The sequence below is a fragment of the Bombus flavifrons genome, chromosome 5 (genome assembly GCF_040668555.2).
Source record: "Bombus flavifrons isolate JBK064 chromosome 5, iyBomFlav1_principal, whole genome shotgun sequence".
Lineage (NCBI taxonomy): Eukaryota > Metazoa > Arthropoda > Insecta > Hymenoptera > Apidae > Bombus > Bombus flavifrons.
Window position 1 is genome coordinate 17,410,120 of NC_138446.1, and position 9,528 is coordinate 17,419,647.

Genomic DNA, 9,528 nt, shown 5'->3' on the forward strand with positions numbered 1-9,528 from the left:
CTTTTGTCTTCCTGGGTGGTCGTATCGTCGCGAACCTATCGCAGGCACGTTCGATTCGTTGTCCAAGGCTTTCGACTTTGTCCAGCCTTCGTCGACCGAATATCGGAACGAACATCGAAATCGTAATTACAGTGGAACGGTTGTTCGGAATTATCGCAGCGATCTGCTCCGGGCATTGTATTGGTTTCGCGTCGGAATGGACCATCCCATCTGACTACGAAGGGAAAATCTTGCTTCGTTTCTCGACGCGATGTAACTATCGACTCGCATTGCCCAATCTTAGCCTCGCCAGATTGGAAAATACAAGGAAATCTCGCCACATCCTATATACGTTGAATATAAAGCTGTTCCGTGATTCGATGGACAGTTGCCGAATTACGGAGAAAAAAGGTTAACGTTGGAGCGAGAAATCCACGGCGCTACGGAGTTCCACGTATTCAGAATCTCGCGATACGGTGTTTGGCTACCTCGTGGCAATTAATCGTATGATTATTAACGCAGCATCTATCGATATATTCCGCCGACCTTCGATGTAATCAAGAAATCGTTATACCCTACCTCATCAATCATGTTAATTTTTTAAGTATGTACACTTTTCTCTTCAACGCGTTAGCATGCGCACAAAGCTGAGAAGAAGACCAGCGGGACAATACGGGAGATGGAGTCGCGTTATTCGTCGGATCATACCATATGTAAATATAAAACCGGAATTTTTGTATAGAAAATACACGTTTATTGTATGAAAATGATTAAAAATATTTTATTCGAAGTATTGCCCATCGCTAGCTATACATTTTTCCCACCTGTCTGGCAATTGGTGGATGCCATGCCAAAAAAACTGTCGCTCTTTCGAGGCAAACCAGTCATCGAGCCATTTTCGTACATTTTCGTAAGAAGCGAAGTGCTGGTCAGAAAGTGCGTGTCCCATCGATGCAAATAAATAGTAATCGGATGGAGCAAAGTCTGGTGAGTAAGCCGCGTGCGAAAATATTTCCCAACTGAACGCTTCGATCGTTTCCTTGACCGGTTTTGCTGTATGCGATGGTGCATTATCACGAAGCAAAATTGCTTTGTGTTGCCTTTTTTGATATTCTGGTCGTTTGTCGCGTAAAGCTTGATTCAAATCGATCATTTGTCGTCGGTAGCGCTCGGTATTAACGGTTTCGCCAGGTTTTAACAGCTCGGTGGTCTTTTTCGGCGGTCTTCCACGTTCTTCGTTCCTCGCGTCAAAATTGCCACTTCTGAATTTTTTAAACCACTCAAAGCACTGCGACTTACCAAGAGCATGCTCACCGTAAGTTTCGACAAGCATTCGATGCGATACTGCAGCAGTTTTCTTCAAATGGTAACAGAAAATCAATGCTGTCCGCAAATCGTAGTTTCCAGGCACAAAATTTGACACGTTCAACGCTATTACAAACTATGCTGTTGTATGAAACTTGTATTGTTCCGAGTCGAAAATGTTTGTGAGATGTCAACAAAGACTTTTGGCATCAATGATGCAGTTTAATGATAACTACATTATCAGCTATAGGCAAATTCCAGTTTCATATTTACATACCTGGTACGATCGGTAGATGCGAACACTTTGCCTAATAACGAGCTACAGTCGAAAATGCGTATAAGATCGAGTTAGACCTGATCCATGAAAGCTAATTCGATTTACGTTCGTGCATAGTATAGGTTCGGTCAGCAAGGTCACTGACGAGTATTCAACTCTTGCGTATCAACGATAAAAGCAACGGCCAAGAATTTTACGATCCCGATCCACGGTTATTATTACCCTATTCGTCGTAAACGTGATTCTACGCGAGCCTGTTACGCGTTCGACCCGAAGATACCATTATTACGTCCTGATCTTCCACATAAAGGATACGACTTCCTGGTTGAAGTACATTTTCGGAAGATTTCCAAGATGTTCTCAACATCGCCGATACAAACGAGAGAACACGGCGTTCCTGTCGCGCGAGTTTTCATCCGTGCGAGGCACGCAGCGCTGACCCGTGCTGTAGTCGACCAAGGCATCTTCGTTGCGAGACACGAGCCATCGACATCGAACGTAAAGGAGTGGGTGGAAAGCCGCGTGTCAGACCGCATCGTTTCGCCCCGTTATCAAATGACAAAAACGGTCAGCGATGCTCGTTAACCGAAGTTGAATGGAAAACGTTGGTAGACTTCCTGCGATTTACAGGACTAATCTAACAAGAGGCTTTTAAGGGCTATCTAACAAGCGTTTTTCTCAGAGCGGAAGAGTCGAACGTGTCCGTTCTCCGGCGGAGTCGTGGCAAGAGATCGGTAGCTACATAGCCTAACCTACGAAGCATTAAAATTCACCGTGGTATTAGTTATGGCGAACGTTTTATAGGTAACTACGAGGAAGCTCGAGTCTGATGCCAGGAAGCGACGCAACCCGCGCTTACGTTAGATTTAGGCGAATGGCAAAGGTCAAATTATTATTTATATATCTGGTCGATCCTATCTCGTTGAAAGAAACTATTTGCCAAGTTTACGAGCATGATGCGCGCATATTTTAGAAACTAACCACGTACTCGATCGATGTACGATCGAACTCAAATTAACTTCGAATACTTGCGGCGTAACTTAATTTGCGATCGTTTCACGATCCTCCGCCACTTCTCAATGTACCACGATCCAGGGTTAAACACGGTCGAGGCGACATTTTTCCGGAAACTGAATGTACGAGCTGCGAGTTGCGCGACCCGCGAGGTCATTCCGGGATATTTTAAATAACGGACTGCTACTCTTTATTCCGCTGTTTCTCCGTCTTATTCGCGTATCACGCGGCAACCGGGATGGGGACCTGCTATTCGACGCCTCGAGTTATCCGAAAGAGTCACTGGTCGAAAGAAGGCCGCCGATGGCCTGAAAAAAGAGAGGAAAACGACGACAGAGGGGAATCGAACGATTTTTAACCGAAGCTTGTAAGGAAGAAGGGAGCGGAGGGAGTATCGGTTACACGAATAACGACCGGCTTTGCCGGTAACGACGCTTAAACGCGTATTCGAATGGAAGTCGGTGGCGCGCCCTCGGTGCGCAGCCACCGTACAATCCATTAGTTTCTCGCGCGAACGGCGGCAAAAAAGCCGCGCAATATTTCAAGTCTCCGGTCTTGGAGTTAACTGTACTGGTTCGTGGCTGACCGTATAGCAAGTGGAAATGATATCGCCAGTTGTAAAGGCTCTTACGAGGCCCGTCTTTTTACCGCTGTTTCTCCGATACGCTTAATTAAGATTTCCGAATGCTCGGCTACTTTGTCGTCGGTTCCGCTCTCGCTTTCTACGCAGGGTACCGACCGCGATTTAACGTCCCCTGTGTTTACATCTTCTCGATTCTCGTTTGAACCGAGTGCGAATTGTCATAAACCGTAGAAAACGCAGTTTTCGCTTTTCTAGCTGGCAAGAATATGCGTTCAAGGGTTACAATGTGCAAGGCAGGCACCGTTACTTCGAAACTTACGGAAGTCATTTGGTAATCTCGAGTCTGTCGGACGAACGCCTACTCCGTGCGCTTAGTTAGTGTCATACGGTTGAAATAGTTGTCGTTGCCTGTATGCGCGCGATTCTCGCGTTCCTGTTGTACCGCGATCGTATCGGAAATCTCAACTAGGTGCGTCGACGATCGTCAGTCTTCCGCTTATCGACGTCGCAAGCACGAAATCGTATGATTTCTCGGCATTCCTCTGTTCGAGAACCTTGGCTTCTCTCTCTCTCTCTCTCTCTCTTTCTCGATCACACACGCATATCTTCAAGCAGAGAAAACGCATCGTCAGACCGCGAATAGCGGCAACGGTGTACGTAAAAACGACATGCGACTATGCGGTAGCGTTGAAAAGAGGCAAAGGTAACTCGTAAGTTGTCAAATTTCGCTGGTATATCGGTTCGATCGGGCAAGGCGGCTCAGACAGCGAAGAGAAAGACGACACTGGTCGTTCGCACGAAGCCGAATGTTCGTTGGCACGTCGAATGTAAAACTCTCATGCATCGAGTATTAACCGCAACGGACGGGGCAAACGGTGGACGAAGCTGAAATACCGGTGACACGGAACGTGTCACGGCCTAACAATTAGAATAGCCGCTGATGGGAAACGAACACTCGGAAATTTGCAGAATATGTACGCGTGCACGGGTCGTGATGGGCGTGCGTAACAGGTTACGCGTCAGCGGCGTTCGGCCACCTCAGCGAGCAACGCTTTCTCGGAAATGTCGCTTCGTACGGGATTCTGTTTGTCCCGCGCGAAGAAATTACGATGCTTATGCAAGCTGCTTGAAATGCTGGATCGCGAATCAGGGGACGCGCCGTCGTGCCACGAAACGTAGCGGATGCCTTTTAACTTTCGTTGCTGGCAATCGTAGCTGGCACGGTAACGCGACTTCGTTGTCTATGAAATTGAAAGATGAGCTACACGTCGGTGACATTCGACTAACGGAACATCGAGGCGGTCTGCGCACTTTCGATCCGCGAATTTCAAATTCTAAACGAAGCCAAGGTTCCACGGAATGCCTGTCCGCGTTCGACCACCCGTATCTTTCCTTGGAAATTCTGATATAATCGCCTCGTGTGCTGGTTAGAAATTACGGTGGTTCGATGTTTTACGGAAAAGTCACGAAGACCTATGAAAATACGTTTCATCGGATCGTCTGCAAAACGAAGAAGACGCAGGAATCTGAATACCACCGCGCCCACGAGGCAATCGAGCAGACACGAAGGAAAGAACAGAGGCACGAAACCGTTGCCACGGTCGTCCGTCGATTTTACGAGATCCAAAGAATCTCGGGTATCGGCTGAAAGAACGCAGCGCCGGTGCGTAGAAACCGCGTCCAGATAACTGTACGTCGGTTGGAAAGTCGGTGGAATATGGGCCAGTCGTTTGGAGCCGACGAACGCGAGATTTCGCCGCGCGATTTCCGCGTTTCCCGCTTTCTGTTTGTCTGCCTGCTAGCACCCAGCCTTCGTCCTCCCACGAATTCCAGTTTTATCATCTCGGAGACGAGGAGGGGCGAAAAAACGACTGGCGTGAGAACAGTGGAACGCGTACCGAGGATCGTCGAGATCGAAGATCATGGGAGAATTAGAACAGGAATTTCACGTGACTCGCCACGAGTTGTCGGCAGGATGCCGTTTTCGTTACGACGGACGTTTATCGCCGGTGTATATTTAGATAGGGTGCTCGAGCTGACGTTTTTATCGAAACGATCGCTGTTACGACCGACTCGCTCGTTCGATCTTCGTGGATCGAGTGTGTTTGGTCCGCGTTATTGGGACATCGTACCTTCCTGCGCGATTATAACTCCATCGAATCGATCGTTTCGCTTTACGAGCAGCTCGCAAATTCGTAAAGCTTCGAGTACATCGAACAACAGGTTTACCGTGATTTAGAACCCTGGTTTTCCCATGCAGCGAGACATCGTGGCGTAGACAATCGTCGAATCTGTTTCAAACTTTACGAACTGGTTCTAAACGTCCGCCTGCACAATGCGATCGAGAGTGAAATAACGCTTGGCAAACAAGGAACGAGGCTTCGCGGAATCGACGATTCGATAATTGAAAAATCGTTTGACGCGCCACCGTCCCTCGAATCGCGTTTGAATCGTCTGGAACGCGCCGCAGCAATTTACCAGATAATAGAGTTTGCGCGCAACGGTAGGTTGTGCGTAGCAACGAAATGATCGGACAGGCTCATCGTGGCTAACCTTTCGCGAACGCGATCGTCCGTCGAAAAGACCGTGAAATTAAGCGGCGATCGGATTAATTTACTCGTAGAGCGTTCGTCGAGATGGAAATGACGCGCGGATCGATCCCGCGAACTATCCTCTAATTTACCGTTTAATTAAATTTCGTTTCCACGAGTGGTTCGCGTCCATACCGTTATCCACGCAATTTCTCCTTATTAGTTTACAATAGCAATTTGTCCGCGTTTATCGACTGCGAAGAGACGAGTATCTCGGGTGATGGATCGTGGCGACAAACGTGGGAGACTCGATCGACGTTAGGCATTAAACGAACGGCGATTAAAACGGTCGGACAAACGACCAACGCGCGCGATATCGTGCAACTCGTGGCTGGTCTGTTAATCTACGATCGGTAGAGATTCGCAACGGTGGTTTGGACGTTCCGCGAAATAAATCTATGTACGCGAAACGTTCGTTCAGAGACAGCTATGGTATCGAGTGGATATCACCTGGTTCGTCGCGCTCGAAACTCTATTTTCCGCGTCTGTTCGCTTCCTCCTGCGATCCACTCCACTGACCTCGTTCGTCGCGCTAGACTTATTTCAATCGGAGGATAACGCCTTAGTAGAACGCGATACTAGAAATACACGCGTCAGACTGCAAACATTGGAACGTTGTATGGCGGCTATCTGTTCCGATGTATTTTCGTTCGGACGTGGTTACGAGGTAATAAGAATTAACCACGTGTGATTAATGAACAGTATCTAAATAAAGAACCGAAGGAACGACAGAGGAAGCGAAGATCAGGTTGGAGGGGAGTACGGATCGTTAACCTCAGCGATGTATGCACGACCAATTAATCCTCGTTATTAGTCTGGAGAATGGCTCGCATAGCGCGCAACTGAAATTGCGCGGCAGAGAAAAAGACGCGAGCTTTTCCAAACCGACGATTGAGAATCTTGTTATTCGCGGTTTCCCACGCGCGATAAAGAATCCGCTGGAAGGGTCGCGCAGTGGCCGGTCTATGGTCTTGGCGATTCGATCTGGCGACGATGCCGACGCGGAAAAGTCTCGTAATTAGTTTCGACCGCGCGGGAATTCGCTTGATATGACGAGTAACGGTAACGATCGGCAAGGCTGCCGCGTTCAGGGCTCTCGACTCCAGTCAAGTTCAAGATCTCGGCTGCGCAAACGAGTCGTAAACGTAAGTGCGAGCAACGTGGACGGCGAAACAGATCGAAGAAAGAGGAGAAGAAGGTGAGAGGAGAGCGGAACGACCGAAATAAAGATGGTTCGAAAACGACTAACCTGCTGGCCGCCAACTTGGTGACATAAGCGTATTTGCAGGCGAACCGCGTCGTACCGCTGCCGTAATCGTCGATGAACTCATTATCGGCTCGACCGCTTTCGTGACGCGGCAAAAACGGATACGAGAGAAGATTATTCGGGTTAATGACGCTCGTCCGAGCTAAACGACCGATCGGCGCGATGAATACTTTATACGTCTTGCCATATGTATCTTCGATCGAATGCGTAGTTTCGATTCCATTATCACTTGGGCGACGCATCCTCTGGTCGACGATACTCTAGTTTCGTTCTTCGTAAATCAACAACGGCGCGTCGACCCTCGACGTATCGACTTCCGATCGCGCGATCCTCTCCGCGCAATTTAATTTAGCCACTCGCGAGACAGCCTCGAATCGATCGTTGCTCGTACCTCGCTGCCTCGATAATTCGTCGATAATAGGCGAAAACATTTTAGCCCGAGACGACTTGAGAGACGACTAAACGCGTGAGCTAAGCAGATTTCCAGGCGCACGGCTCGAGCACCTTGCACCTTGTTCAGCCGCGCCAACGACGCAGCCACGATTTCCGCACTGTCATGCAATTAACGTTTCTTCGAATACGATTGAACGACGCAAAGCTCTCTTTCAGAACCCTGTCGGGTATCTCGACGCTCGTTCGCTCCCTATTATCGCGTCCGTTGCGTTCCGTTCCGTTCTCGTAAACGGTACATTCGCGCCGGTATTCCGCGGATGCCTTTCTGCCCCGCGTTCTTAGCCACGTTCGCCACTGTTTAGCCGGGCAATTATCGCGCCAAATTATTCGTGTCGCCACCGCGATGACGTTTAGCGTGGCATTTATCGCCGGTGGACCTACTTCCGCCGTGTCAATACGATTCGCCGGCACGGCGTGCTGCCGCTGAATACGCGATAATTAATATTCCTCATACGCGGTCATGCGTTGAAAACGGTCAATCGGGTCACCAGGATATCGACCAGCTATTTGGACCATCCACGGACCGTGTCTATCTCTAGAAACGTTGAATATTTTCCCCGTGAAACGCATCACGATCGTTTCCTCGTCGAAATTAGCCGAACGAGATTCCCATTCCCTTTAAAGCGGGAAGAAGCGGCCGGCAATGCATCGAATCGCAGCTAAGACTTCACGGTTGGTACTTACGAGATATCCGCAGCCTGTGATTCTTTCCTTCTTCCAGTTATCGCCTATCCGGTTAAGTCCCTGTCGTTATACAACGTCTATACATGCAACATCGTGGTTAGCCGTGTCGTTGAAAATTCCGTTTGCGTTTTCGTGGGCCAGATAATATCTTGCCTTTCGTCCTCGACCCATGGGATATCGTTCCACGCCCGCGAACGAGGACGCGAAACTTACCGAGAATATCGAAGAATCGACCGAGTTACCGTGACCGTGGCGTAGTTATTTCCAGCGAGGATGCTGCGATAGCTGCGCGTTCCACTGCCTTGGGTGTTCGTTTCGCGTGATTTCAGTCACCGTGTCGCGATTGCATCGTCGAACGATCTAACTACGATCGACGTTAAACGACGGAGACGTTTTCGTATAAAACTAAGTCGAAGGCTCGTTTCGTCGTAGTACGTATTTATTACGCGACGAGATTAATCGAAAAGAGACAGGGTACGGACGGTATTAGACCGAACAACGCGGTCACGCTTTCGACGTTACGCTTCGACAACGGTGTTTGGAGCTGACACGAAGTTTCGCCGGACCCTTAAGAACCGGCGTGAAAAAATCGAGGGTTAAGCGTTGATTCGTGCAACTATCCGCCGGTTATCGCTGCTCATCTTGAAAAAAAGTTTTTAACAATCACCCGTGAACGTACACGAGAGGCTCGTCTCGGCGCGGCTTATCGAGATTCCAGCACGTTTCCAAGCAGCAGGATTATCTTTCAGGCGAACCGCCTTAGGAGCCAACCTGGTTAAACCTCATGGGTGGATGATTTATCGCCCGAGTGTTTCACCGCATTTTCCATTGTCCCGAAAAATTGAAAATTCGCAACGAAACCAAGCATCCTTCGAGTTCTTCGAAATTATCGCTAATCTAATAGCCTTTTTTCGCCGCGCTTGGTCATCGCTGCAGTTGCATTCCGATCCAATGTCGCCGCAAATATAATTTAATACGCGTGCGTTTGCTCGTTACGCGTTTGTCTTCGTGGGAACGGTACCTGGTTTTCGTTGCGAGGCAAATCGCCGCTGTAAACCTGCGACGCGAGAAGATTGAAATTTATTCAAACGATCGTTCGGCGCGCGAGATTAGCGGAGGTTAGCCTGCTCGATTCGTCCAGCCGCGAACGTGGAATTTAATCGAACGACGCGATGTTTCATCGACCGCGCGAAGGTATCCGCTGAAAGTAGGTCCCCTGAAAACGGAATCTCGGTACCGAAAGAGCGAGCTCGATGCTGCGGAACACGCGACCCATGGACCGCTATGCTCGCGCGCGTTCGCATATTCCGCTGGTAGCAGGCGCCAGATGGTCCTCGACGCGCGAACCGACGTGCCATTTAATTACGTTCGATCG

At 49.0% G+C, this 9,528-nt stretch overlaps 1 protein-coding gene across 1 annotated transcript in view; it reads right to left on the minus strand.

Moving 5' to 3' along the window:
* tyn (trynity) overlaps positions 1-9,528 on the minus strand; it is a 104,305-nt gene that overhangs the window by 69,872 nt on the left and 24,905 nt on the right. The window lies entirely within an intron of this gene.